The sequence below is a fragment of the Trichosurus vulpecula genome, chromosome 6 (genome assembly GCF_011100635.1).
Source record: "Trichosurus vulpecula isolate mTriVul1 chromosome 6, mTriVul1.pri, whole genome shotgun sequence".
Classification (NCBI taxonomy): Eukaryota; Metazoa; Chordata; class Mammalia; order Diprotodontia; family Phalangeridae; genus Trichosurus; species Trichosurus vulpecula.
In genome coordinates this window covers 155,796,305-155,810,742 of record NC_050578.1, presented here as the reverse complement: position 1 = coordinate 155,810,742, position 14,438 = coordinate 155,796,305, and positions in this window count along the sequence as shown.

The following is a 14,438-nucleotide window of genomic DNA, read 5'->3' as shown; positions in this document are numbered from 1 at the left end:
GCCCTGTGGCTTTTTGCACTTTAAAAATAGTCCACTGACCTCAGCTTTCTTTATTCAAGTTTTTTTCAGTTTATAAAACACAGGCTGATATTTCTTTTCTTTTTCTTCTTGTTTTCCCTGAGCACTCATATGCTTTGGGGAAAGAGGAGGTTAGGAAAGAGGAGTAAAGGCCAGGCAAGAGGCAATAGAATGTAGTAAGCCTACAAGAGTAATAAAAAAAAAATGCAAGTTATGTAAAGCTCATACATGCTCTCCAGGGAATGAGCTGGCCCCTCAGCTTTCTGCTTAATTGCAGACTTTCTGGCCAAGGTATCCAAGCAAAATCTGTCTCTCTTTCTCTCTCCCTCCCTTCCTCTCTCTCTCTCTCTTTCTCTCTCTTCCTCCCTCCCTGCCCCCCTCTCTTTCTCTCCATCCCTGTCTCCTCTCCTTAACAGTTCTTTAATTATTTAAAGACTGTTTAATGCAACTTCTCCACCCCCAAAATCTAGCCTTAATTATAGTCCATAGGTTATCAATGGGATTTAAATTAAAGGAATTCCTAAGACATTAAAGCATGTTTATCTCTATCTTTTGGATAAATTTCTTCACTTTTCATGACATGTGACATGGTACAAGCTTGTGTTCCAGTATTCTATTTCCAACTGGGAATTTCTGTAATTATCAAACATTTGTGCTTTACAGCAAATCAATACATTCATCAGAGTTCATCATTCCATCAATTGGGACAAGACTTTCAAGCCCATTGGAATTTTTTTAATCCCTCAATATTATAGGCTCACCTGAATTTCTTCTAATGAGTTTTAGTGAAGTCTTGAATGTAAATATAATTTCATCAGTAAAAATTACTTTTTCCCAATCTTCAGCATGAGTCTTTCTATTGTCTTGTCCATAATAAGCAATTTTCTACATAGCAACAGTAAAAACCTGTTCTCATTGTTCTTCGCACTTCAAGAAATCTATGCCATACCATAGAGGAGCCAATAACAACCTTTTCAGTTGCCAAATCCTTCTCAAAGTCTTTGCTTGTTTTCTGAGGATTAATTAGGCTTCTATGCCAATTATTTGTCAGTTCTTGGTGCTATTTTTCGTTTTTAACTTTGTTTTCCTTTTGAGATGGCTCTTGTTTCATTGTAGGTTTGAATGATGTTTGAAATGTTTGACTTCACCATTCTGACAGCTGCTGCAATATCTCTAACAGTAATTGAAGTGTGCCTTTTAGGGTCTCCACCCTTTTGCACGTTTCCTGGGAGTAATATCTGTTCTTAAAAGCTAGAGAACTAAAAACACCACAAAAGAGAGCAATGGAACATGTCTCTGATGTGAAATTTACTTGACTGCCAGAGAATTAAGTAAAGGTAAAGCTGTTAGTTCAATACGGCTTCATCTACTCAAGGTCAGAGGTTCTGAGTCAGTCTGGTGTTAAGTATACATTATAATCATTGCTGTTACAGAATGAAACCATAACAAAATTATTCATTTTCCCAAGTAATCCACATGCCACCGTATCTTTGTATTTTTCTAAAAATGAATGAAATATTATACGAATATCTAGGACATTATACTAGAGAAGATTCAGGGAGATATGGATTTAAATCCTGCCTCAAACACTAATGGTATGACCTTGAGCAAGTATATTAACATCTCCCAGTCTTAGATGTTCTTGTTATTCAGTTGTTTTTCAGTTGTATCTGACTCTTTGTGACCCCATTTGTGGTTTTCATGGCAAAGATACTGGAGTGACTTGTCATTTCCTTCTCCAGCTCATTTTATAGATGAGGAAACTGAAGCAAACAGGGTTAAATGACTTGCCCAGGGTCTCGCAGCTAGTAAGTGTCTGAGTCTTGATTTGAACACAGGTCTTCCTGACTCCAGGCCCAATGCTCTATCCACTGTGCCACCTAACTGCCCCTGTACCACCTAGCTGTAAAATGACAGGATTGGACTAAATGACCTCTAAGGTTCCATTCAGCTCTATGATTTCTGTTCAAGGATTAACCCATGATCACTGATGGCCTTTTTGGGCCAACTAGTCCTAAATACAATCAGTGCCTCACTTTTAAATGCTTAATGCAGGCTTGCAAATACATTCTAAAAAAATCAACCAGCCAACCAAATTTTTACCACTCTCTCTTCCCTCCAACAAGAAGTATACAATGCAAAATTAATCAATAGTAATAGCTACCACTTAGCACTTTGGGTTTTGCAAAACATTTTACGAATATTATCTCCTTTGATTCTCACGAACAACCTTGCTGAAGAAACTGAGGGAAAGCAAGGTGAAGTGACTTGCCCAGAGATATTCAACTAGGAAGCATCTGGGGCTAGATTTGAACTCAGACCTTCTTCACTCCAGATGCAATACTCTATCCACTGTGCCGCCCAGCTGCCTGAAACCAATCATGTCTAGTACTTCTCTGGCATAATTAATGGATCACCCTGGGCAATATTTCCATGTATGGGCTACCTTCATATGTTAGATGGAGATAATAGTAATATTTAGGCTATCTACTTTACTGAAATTATTGCACCAGGAGGCATGAATTTCAAGGAATGGGAGTAAGTTGAGGACAGCTTTATAGAGAGATAACTGGGGGGAAGTATGTCAGGAACAGCTTTGGAGATGCTTCTGAACTTCCATTTGTGATACGATGGACTGTGCATACCGTACCCTGGATGCTCTCAGGTTCCTGAAATTATAGAGGACAGGACCTCAAGAGATCCACTTCATGGGGAAGAAGACTGCCCTTTCTCAGTCTTCATCCTTCTTGATGTCCCTGCAATATTTGACATTTGGTGACTATCCTCTCCTCTCTTGGATACGCTCTGCCCTTTAGATTTTCATGGCACTCTCTCCGTTTTCTTCCTACCCGTCTGACCATTCTCAGCCTCCTTTGCTGGATCATTCTCCCAAGTCTCAACTTTTAATTATACAGTATCACAGAATACCAGAGTACTGGACTCTCTTTTCTTCCCTCTCAGCCCTCACTTCCCTGGGTTTAACCATCATCTCCAGTCACATAACTCCCAAATGTATATATCCAACCCCTGTGTCTCTCCTGAGTTAAAGCCTTGAATCAACAACTGCTTATAGACATTTTGAAATAGAATCTCAAACTCATCTAAAATAGAACTCATCTCACCTCACTCCCCAACCAAACCAAAACAAAACAAACCTTCTTCTCTCCAAATTCCCTCTTTCTGTTGAGGGCGCCACCATATTTCCAGGCACCCAGGTTCGCAATCTTGTACCTATCTTGAATTCTTCCCTCTCTCTTACTTGTCCATATCCAACTGTCCAGTTTTGTCTATTCTACCTTCATGATATCTCTCATATCTGTACCCTTCTCTCCACTTATATAGCCACCACCTTAGTTTAGGTCCTCATTGCCTCTTACCTTGGCTATTGTAACAGCCATTGATTTCTCTGCCTCCAGTCTGTCCTTTTACCAATGCATCTTCTAAAAAACTGCCAGATTGATATTCTTAAGGTAAAGGTGACCATGTCTCTCCCTTACTCAAGAAGATTCAGTGGCTCCCTCATGCCTCTAGGATGTAAGACACATTCTCTTTGGCATTTGAAGTCCTTTGTAATCCAGCTCCAGCCTATGTTTCCAGAGTGATTTCACATTACTTTCCTTCATGCTTTCTATGTGCCAGGCAAACTGTCACAGATGTGGCTCCTCAAACATGGCAGTCCATATATTGTCTCTCTGCCTTTGTATAGGCTGTCCCTATGCCTGGAATGCACTTCCTCCTCAACTCTGACTCAGGATCTCTTGGTTCCCTTCAAGGCTTAATTCAAGTGCCACCTTCTACAAGATGCCTTTCCCTGTTGCCTCATTCCCCATTGTGTTCTTTCTCTCCCCTCTCAAAGTACTTAGCATTTACTTTGCTTATTGAGTATGTAATCACAGGTATACATGTTGTAATGTAAGCTCCTTTAGGGTAGGGCTTATTTTTTTTTTGTATTTGTATATCTAGTGCCCAGTACAATGCTTGGCAGATGATAGATACTTTGCTTACTGAATAAATCCCAGAGGCAGATCTGAGCTGAATCCATCTCCACCTCATAACTGAAATTGACCACTAGTCAATTATTCTAAGAAGCTAATTACTTTTCCCATAATCAATTGGAGAGGTATAAGAGGTTATACCCACTTATGAATGGGGAAGGGGGATTTTAGAACGCTATTGTTACCCAGGTGTTTTTCTGTGTGACTTACTATGCTATTATGTCTTAATGAAATACTTTACTATTTGATTTGTGGCTCTTGCACGGTCTGTAAGTTGGAAGTATTACACTGATGTTGTACTGATAGGGGCTTGGGCCAAGATCACACAACTGATTATGAAAAACACCTGACACTGAAACTGGGAATTAGGGCTTCCAGAGCAAAAGCATGGGAAGCATATCATCCTGTTATGAGATGCAATATGTCTGGTCATTAAACACTCTTAAAAAATTCTTTCAGATTTTTGAATGAAATACGCTATCCAAGTACTAAGTATTACTTTTTCAAAGCTGAAGTTTATCCAGCAAAGCTAGCTTTTCCCTAATGGCTCCAGACTGTCTCTTGAGTAAGTCTGCTTTATTACTAAAGTGTCCAATTTGAGGTATTGAAAAGGAAGTAATGTAATTACAGATTCTGCTTAAAGAGCCCAACATTAATTGAATTTCGGAATGTTATTTGAACTACTGAAAGAGACAATTTCCCATCTAGCTCTAAAAACACATTCCCTGCTAGCCCAGCATAGCATTTTGAGGTTTACAAGTCTTTGATATTCTTCTGATGGCTTTAGGTATGCCTGTAACTAAAGCATTAGCCTGCTCAATGCCAGAGTATGCATTGCATCACAACTACAGGGCTATCCTTTATCTCTTTCCAGTTCTCCTATAAGATTCTTTTTCATGCTTGTGGACACAAAATCAAATGTCTGCCTCCTTAGAAAGCTGCTCAGAGGCCAGTGGACGGGGGAGAAATTTTTGCAAATATCACAAAAAGGGAACATGCTTTTGGATTGGAGGGCTTAGTCTACTGGGATAGAACCATACTCTTGGAGTCAAAGAAACCTCAGAGAACGTGGGGTCCAAGCTGTACCTGAACAAGAATTACCTTGAAAATATGCACCCCTCCTAACCCCCGAACGGTCAGCTAGCCTTTGCTTGAAGATTTGTAGTAAAGAAGAACTCCCTCCCCCTTGAGTTTATCCATTTCACTTTGAGATAGCTGTCACTGTCAGGGAGTTTTTCTCTACACGGAATCGAAATCTGCCTTTCTGTACCTTCCACCCATTGTTCCTAGCTCTGCCCTTCTGGGGCCAAGCAGAACAAGTCAGATCAATTTATATTACAGTTCTTCAACTACTTGAAAAAAAATAGCACCCCTCCTCCCTACTCTTACTCCTCACCCCTTTCTGAGTTCTACACCCTCTGCTATGTAATCGTTTCTTCTTCTTTCTAAATATCCCGTTTCTTTCATCTAGTTGTTACATAGCATGAACTCATGGCTCTCTCCATTCTGGTGGCCCTCCCCTGACTACTCCCTAGCTTTTTAGTTTGCGAAATGTAGCTCTCAACTGAACATAATGCTACAGATGAGGTCTGCCCAGGGCAAAGTACAGCAGTACCACCACCTTCCTGCGGCACTTCCCCAGAATCTCAATTCAACAAGTCAAACATTAAATACCTACTACGTGCAAGGGGGCAGTTAGGTGGTACAGTGGTTAGAGTGCTGGATCTAGAATCAGGAAGACTCATGTTCCTGAGTTCAAATGTGGCCTCAGACACTTCCTGGTGTGTCATCCTGGGCAAGTCACTTTTATTCCTGTCTGCCTCAGTTTCTTCATCTATAAAATGAACCAGAGAAGTAAATGGCAAACCACTCCAGTATCTTTGCCAAGAATACCCAAAAGAGGGTCACAGAAAGTTGGACATGGCTGAAAATGACTGAACAACAATATACATCATCAGTATCAAATATGTCATACCATAGTGGACTGAGTGTTGGGCTTTCAGTCTGGAAGACCTGACTTCCTAATTCTACCTCTTACGCTTCTGAGTTGAGTACAAGTCACCTAACTCTGCCTCAGTTTCCTCATCTGTAAAATGAACTGGAGAAGGAAGTGGCAAAAAACACTCTAGTATCTCTGCCAAGAAAACCCCAAATGGGGTCGAATAGGGTAAGACACTACTGAAAATGACTGAGCAGCCACACTATGTGCAAGTCATTGGAGTCGGTACTAGAGGTATCAGCACATAAACAGAACAATTCCTCTCTTCAAGGAGTTTACATTCTATAAAGGAGAGGGGCTGGAATACAACATGTGAACAGGTAAGTAAACAAGGGCTCTATATGAAATAATAGGGGTTGGGGTTGGGAGTGGGGCAGAGCCTTAACAACCAGGGGAAGGATTAGGAAAGGGGTGTGTGTGTGTGTGTGTGTGTGTGTGTGTGTGTGTAGTAGTAGTAGATGGATCCAGAGCTGTGCCTAGAAGAGAGTAAAGGATTCCAAAAGGAATCCAAAGAATCCAAAGGGGCTCTGTAAACAGGCATTTAGATAAGAGACCAACGTGTACAGGGAACAAATGGTAGTAGACGACTTTGAAGGAGTTTAGAGGCCATGAATGGGAGGAATGTAGGCTGAAAGCTGAAAGTAGCCTGGATTGTGGAGGGTTTTAAATGAGAGACAGAGGAGTCCAATTTATCCCAGAGGCAATAAATAGCACAATTCAGTTGGTTCCTTTGGGCCTCAGTTTCTTTAGTTGGATAATGTGGTTATTGGACTAAGCGACCCTTAAGGTTCTTCCAGCTCTAAATCAATGAATCTTCTTCAGTAGGAGAGCGACATATTTAGACCGGTGCTTTAGGACTATCAATTTGGGAACCAAGTGAAGGATGGCATTAGAGAAATGAGAGATCTGTGGCTCCCATGCTCATCTAAGACTTCAGAGTATGAACAATTATAAAGAATATCCAATTTTCTAGAAGATTCTGGGCTCATGAGATGACTGATGACCTAGACCACAGAAGTACCATAGAGAGAACTCTGATATTAGAGTCAGCAGACTTAGGTTCAAACCTCAGCACTAATAAATTTTACCTGTGTGACCTTGGGAAAGTCATTTTATCCTCCCTGGGCCTCACTTTCTCCATCTGCAAAATGAGGGAGTCAGACTAGATGATACCTAAAGTTCTTTGTATTTTTGATGTTCTGTGACTGGTGGTTTTGCTACATTTGCCTCCACGATATTCAGCATTAGTACAATGTGCACCCTGAGACCAGACCAGTGAGGTAATTTATAGCAAACATTTTGCAAACCTTTAAGCACTATATAAATATCAATTATTAATTACTCTCCACAGCTCTTGCTAAATAGAAATTTTTACCTGCCCCCAATTTTCATTTTTTTTTCATCTGTTTTTCCCTGTCACCTTTAATTCTTTTCTTGGTTCTTAGCTGAACCTTGGGCCCTTCCTATACAATCAACAAGAAGTAATATAATGATACATAACAATCCTTTTCATAGAAACTTCTAAATTAGAACTTTGAAAATTAATGAATAAAAGTATATTAATGCTCTTAGAGCTGTAACTAGGGCAGGGCACCTTGGTACCTTGTATAGAGACTGCTATCTCTTGGGGTATGTGGGCAGGGGGCCGGGGATAAGTGCTTCTTCCCTGATATTGTTTGAAGATGGCTGCTCCCTCATTAGCTGGCTCCTTCCCAATGTCTCTCTTTCAGGGGGTGGGAAATTTGGAAGGGTTGGAAGAACTGGTGTTACAGGCAGTATGGGGGGGAGCTTCCTCTCCTGATGCTCCTGCCCCTAAGGGAACTGAAGGGGAAGGTTGGGTGGAGAGGGCTCCTCCTCTTCATTGGATTTGAACCAGGCACCAGGATTTGTAGTTATAACTCTGACTACTAAAAAATGAACCTTGTTTTTGTTGTGTCCTGTCCCCCACAAACACACGAAGCCAAAGGAACTGAGTTGGGACCGGGCTGATTTTTCAAAAGGAGCTTGCTGGTTCTGGTTGCAGGGCAAAGTTGTGTTTCAATCAGGTATCAAAATGTTCTTATGTGTTTGACTCCTTCCCACCTCGCTGCCTGACTGCTCCAAGTTATTTTCCCTAGGCTCCAAGGGATTGAGGAATAGGGCATTTCTGATTGAATTTACTGCTACAGTTCGACTCTCTTAGGCTTCTTAAAGGAAAACAATCAATTCAGAAAGTTGGATGGAGTTGGCCAAAAGGACTTTTTCCATTTTAAAATTTCACTTCATGCAGGTAGAAACACTTCATCCACTGCAGCTAAGTCTGTAATGATGTCTGTGACACTTCACTGTTGTGAAACATTCCTTGCTGCTATGTGAGTGCAATGTGTGGTTGTGTTAGATGAGGCCAACGCTATAATTCCTCACTGAGGAGAGCCTTTGTGGTGAAGGTCCAGGGGAGAGAACGGAATTATCTGTCCACTCAAAGGTGGTACTGCCTTTCCTCAAGGGAGATTCCAAAATCCTCCAAAGACATGGGTCATCACCTTCCTGGCATTGTTTTCAATGACTTTAACAGGTGACAAGGAGATTCTTTTCTTTGATTTTAAAGTCTGGAAAAATATTTCCCTAACGAACCATCTATCGTTCTACACTGGGGTTCTATACTCAGAGTGGGAATCAAAAGAGACCTGTTTTCTTATATTGACTCTGCCCATTACTAGGGGTGTCTCAGTTTCATCTTTTAAATGGGATGACAGTATTTGCAATACCTACCTTACTGGGATGCCTTGAGGAAAGAGGTTTGTGTAGTTCAAAATCCTATAAAACACACATCTTCATCATCATTGGTTGGGGATTCACAGAGACACCTTGTGGGGAATTATCACAGAACAACCCTTCCCTTGGTAGAGATTATCTAATTTTGTTGTATGTTGTATTTTTCTAATCATAAATCTGTAGTGATTGGGGCAGCTAGGTGGTGCGGTGAGTAGAGCACCAGCCCTGGAGTCAGGAGGACCTGAGTTCAAATCTGGCCTCAGACACTTGACACACTTACTAGCTGTGTGGCCTTGGGCAAGTCACTTAACTCCAATTGCCCTGCCCTCCCCCCTCCAAAAAAAATCTGTAGTGATAGAAAAGGCCATTCTTGAATGGGTGAGAAAAGGTGATTTAAGAGATAGATCATCAAAGAATGCCTGGAGAAATGAGTGGAGCTAAATCCATCCAATTCTGACCTTTTACTAAGTTTAAGACCTATGTGACCTATTTATTAGTCATTTCTACGCTGAGGACCAGAGGCATACTTCACACCAGAAATGGGAGTTTAGAATGAGGGAGTCTGAAAGGAAGCATGGACTATTTAAACAGGAAGCTAAAGAAATACTGTCCTCAAGGCAGAGGTCCTACTCTCCATTCCCACAACTATCCACTCGATTATTCCTTCCCACATAAGAAATTGATTCATTTATAGGATGTCAGGAGGTTTAATCCATGGATTAATTCAAGCCTTCCACCTCTGTTTCCTTGTTCTTTAAATTCCCCTTAGCTCCTTAGCACCTTTTTCATCTTCTGATGGTTTCTATCTGTACTTTCTCTTACCCAGTAAAGCAACCTATTAAAAAATAATCTGTATACACGAATTTATTTCACTACTTAGTTTTTTGTTTATAATGGTAATTATTTACCTTTTGTCCTCCGCTCTTTGTATCAAATGCAAACTGATAATCTGCCCACTGATTATTTTAATAAGTGACTCAATTGCTTGTTTTTGTTGAATGTCTGTATTTTTCTCTGATGATTAGGTTCTAGATTGCAGGATATATTATTTTGGGTTGCTCTGAAGTCCCTTTGCTTTTTGGAAAATGCTGTTACATTCTTTCCTGCAATTTTTCATGAATGTGGAATAATCCCGCATTATTGAAATTGCCTCTCCTTTGCATTTAAAGGTCTTTCTCCTATCTACTTGAAAAATTTGATGTTAATTATAGAATTATAGAATAATTATAGAAAACTTTTTTCCCTGTCAGCTGCCTATAGATTTCTTTTTCCATCAAAACTTTGTTGTGTGTGTTCAGAAGTTCTGGACAATTTCCTTGTATTATTTCCTGTATTATGTTATACAGGTCATTCTAGGAGACTTTCTGTCTCAATGCCTGAACATTCTGTCTTCAAGATCTGTCATTTGGCTTGCTAAGAGAGTTCTTGCGTTCTTTCAATATTGTTGCCTTTTGCTTGTCTTCTTCCAAATCTTCTTCCATGTCAGAGGTTTTTTTGTGTTCCAAATATGTCTTTCTCTAACTTCTACAACTTTTTGAAGAGATTTTCCATCATTCATGTGCTTTTTCACTGTTTGTTTACTTAAATTGTGCATCAAGAGCTCTGATTTCTGGGTATTTTTTTCTTTTAAGAGTTTTATTTCTTTTTTGCACAGTTCCAGAGTTTCTTGTTGTTCCATGATCCCTAGGGAGTGAATAGAATTCTTTCTTTCGTTGGGTAATGTTGGTTCATTTTCCTTCATATTTGTTCAAAGTGTTTTGGTTTCTTTTTTTGAGGTTTTGATAGGATGATGGTTATAAAGTTGGGAAAGACCTTAAAAGCTATCTAGTCAATTCTCTTATTTCATAGATGAGCAAAGAGAGGCTCAGAGAAGTGAAATAGGACTTGCTCGTGGTCACACAGGGAGTAAGTGGTTAAGGCAGGATTCAAACCCAGTTTGTCTGATTCCAAACTCACCCTGCCATGCTGCTTACTAATTTCCCTCAAGTCACAGCACATAAGCAACTACTCGGCCTACTCATAAATCTGCCTTGAAAAGTACATATCAGTCCTCTGTATTGCACATTGCAAGTTTAGGCCACAACCCTGTAGTTTTGACATACTACAACCTCTCTCTGTCTCTGTCTCTGCCTCTGTCTCTGTCTCTGTCTGTCTGTCTCTCTCTCTCTCTCTTCCCCCCCATCTCTGTCTCTTTTTTAGGGGGTGGGGAGAAGAGAGAAATGGAGGAGGTGCAGTGAGACAGAAAGGAGATAATACTGAGTAAAGTTAGGAATTCAACATCTTCCTGAGAGGATACCGACCCATCTTGCCACTCCATTTAACTCTTCCTTTTTCTTCCTTTTTGAACTCCTCATTCCACTTTTCTCCTACCCACCCCAAGCTATCTGCCACATATTTACAGATTTTCCAAGAGTCTGAGTGCAGTTTTCAATTTTAACTGCACTAAGACTTTTGGGACATGCTGTATTCATTAGGTAAAATTTAATTTGTTAAAAGAAAAAATGCAAAATAAGGAAACATGCAGTAAAGATACACGTCATAGGGAAAACATCATGAGATTTGGAGTCACAAGATCCAATTAAGTGGCTCTTGTCACTTGCGCTGGGACCTTGGGTACCTTGACCTTGGGATCTTGCTTACCTCTTTGGCTTTCAGATTCCTTATGTGTAAAATAGCGCTGATAACACTTGTACTGGCTACCTCAAAGGGTTGTCCTGAGGATTAAATGAGGTAATGCATATAATTTGTTTAACATTTTTGAAGGGTTTTTTGTTTTAAAGAACTCAGCACACATTAAGTACTATGTTAATTGAAAATGTACAATAAATTTAAGTTGTAAGTAAAGCTGTTAGTGCAGATGTTTAGGATTCTCCCCCCACCCCAACTTTCCGAAGGCTTAGCCTAATTTCAGGATAGCCCAGACAGTATTAGATAATATTGAGAAGGGCCTTGAAGGAAATGTTATTTTTGGGTTACATTCTGAGATCTGATTTATTGTCTGAAGTGATGAAAAAGGTGTTCAGATGTATAGAAGCAAGCCAGGCATTCGGGAGATGCATCCCCAGCCATGGAAGGGGCCCTCCGTGATGAGCTCAACACTCTGAAATGGGTAGTGATCCTGATAGCTGTCAGGATGAATTGGCTACAGTCTATATGCTAAATAAATACATATTGTGAATTAATTATTTCACAGCTAGAACAAAAGTTGCACTCTTGGCAAGTCAAAAGCAGGCCAGAGCCAAACTCTTGATGATCTCGGTTGGTTCCCATGATGTGATCTGACCCAAACTGGGCTCTGGAAGATTTGCCTCAAACCCTCTAGGGGCGTCTTATCACTGTTTTATTGGGGTTGGACCATAACTAGACTGCAAGACAAGTATCCAAACTAATCTACAACTAAATTCAAAAGCATCCACGGCATTAGAATTTCATAGATTCCAGTGGCTATTTTCTCTTCCTTCCTGCCTACCCTACCCCCTATTGCTCTCTGAGCTCTCTCTGTCTGTTTGCAGCTTGAGAATCATCAGAAACCAGGCATCAGCAAACATTAAAAGCAGAGCATGATGTGGCAAATTCTCGGCTTTATCTCTCTGCCAGAGCAGAGTTCAAAGGTTCAAAGGATTTAAGGCTTAGAAGGGGCCTTTGATCTAGTCCAAATGCTTCATTTTATGAACCCCCCAGAGGGGTTCAGTGATTTGCCCAAAGTCACACAGGGAGTAAGTAGAATGGTCAAGATTCAAACCCAGGTCCCCAGACTCCAAATCCAGTGCTCTTTACCCCATAAGAAGTTGGAAATTCTTCTCCCTTTGGCCCAAGTTTGCCTCTCCCTCTGCTCCTTATTACCAAATAAAATCACACAAAATCACTTCAACTTTTTGGGTCTCAGTTTCCAGATCTGAAAAAGGAGGGAGAGGTTGGACTTACTGACTTCTCAGTCATTTCAGCTCTAGGTCTATGATTCTTTGAACTTAGGATTCTGCTATCAGATTTCAGGTTTGCTGGAAGGAGGCATCCTTGGCTTTTCCTCAGGGAAGTTCTCTGAGCTTCTCTCTCAGTTAAGTTAGTTCCTTAAGGGCTGGACCTACGTCCTTTGTTTTTGTTGTTCCATCACGACCGACTCTTCATGATCCTGTTTGGAGTTTTTTTTGGCAAAGATACTGGAGTGATTTGCCATTTCCTTCTCCTGCTCATTTTACAGATAAGGAAACTGAGGCAAACAAGGTTAAGTGACTTGCCCCAATATCTTTGCCAAGAAAACCCCAAATGGGGTCAAAAAGAGTCAGACCCGACTGAACATCAACAACAAAAGGGGGGATGATTATACTTTCACTCTTTGTTGTTCCCTACACATAACCTTCCTTCTCCCATTTCCTGTCTCCATATTTTTTGCACTTGCTGTTCCCCATGCCTGGGATGCTCTGCCCTTCCCTACTCTCCCACGTCTTTACTTCCCTGGCTTCCTTCAAGACCCAGTTCAAGGAATCTTGCAGGAAGTCTTTCCCATTTTCTGTCCAGTCCCCTCCCTACGGGCCTGTCCTCTGAGATTGCCTTCCATCGATCTGTATATATCTTATTTGCGCTTATTTATTTATATGGTGTCTCCCTCACTTAAACATGGGCTCCTTGTGGGCAAGGATTGCTTTTTTCCCCATCTTTGTATCCCTAGTGCTTAGTATAGTACCTGGCACATGCCTGTCAACTGACTGACTGACTCCTTGCCTCCTGCAGCTATGAGGTTGGGGTGGGGGTGGGGGTGGGGGCAGGAGGAAGGAAAGCGCTTTTTGAAAACCTTAAATACTATAAAAAAGAAGTTATTAAATAACTGTTGCTTTGATTTCAAATACTACGAAAGAGACAGAGAATAGTGCTGCATGTCCCTATAGACCGCGGTCTCTGGACTCGGGTATCATTTAGCCAAACTTTGCTTCTTCCCAGTATTTCGCCTCTTTTCTAATGTGTCTTAATTTAGCATCCCTTCCAATTTTAGAACATTTCCTGCGCGGTTTCATCAATGAAAGACGATGGTCCAACCAGAAGTAGATCGAAGGCAAATGGCTTCGGGGCCTTTTGGTCGCTTCTTCTCACTTGGAAGCTTTCTTCTCTCTCTCCGCTTTGGGTATGATCTTTTAGCTGACTTGGGGTCCATGTGACTCTGTTCACATCCAAGATTAGAAGAATGAATTTTTCAAGCATGGTTTGCAAGTCACGGCTTCCCATGCTCCCCGGGTCCAGCTGTGCTGCATCTGCTGCCTCCCCTGCATCCGCTCATCATGCACAAGCACCAGCACATTTGCCTGAACCAATTTGGTCCTGTGCCCAGCTGTTTGTTGCTCATTGTCTACAGGATGTTTGCAGATGTGCCGTGTTCTCTCCATGCTCTCTCCGTTTTTCTCCTTGGGCTTTGAGTTCACTTTACCAGATGACGGGGGCCTGGCTCTGCTCTTACTCACTTTCCTTGGCTACTGTTGCTTTCTGGAAATGTTAAGTTTGCTTTTTCTGTCAGTGTATTTGTCTCTGGTGCTCTGTGGCTACTGGGAAAACAAGTCTGAGTAAGTTTTTGCTTACCAAGAGCAGCATGTTCCTAATGCCTAGATGCTTTGGTAAGTCAAAGGTCTTACTATGAAATAATAGCAAAGCAGACAGGGAAATGGTTTCTTGAGTCTTAATTTATT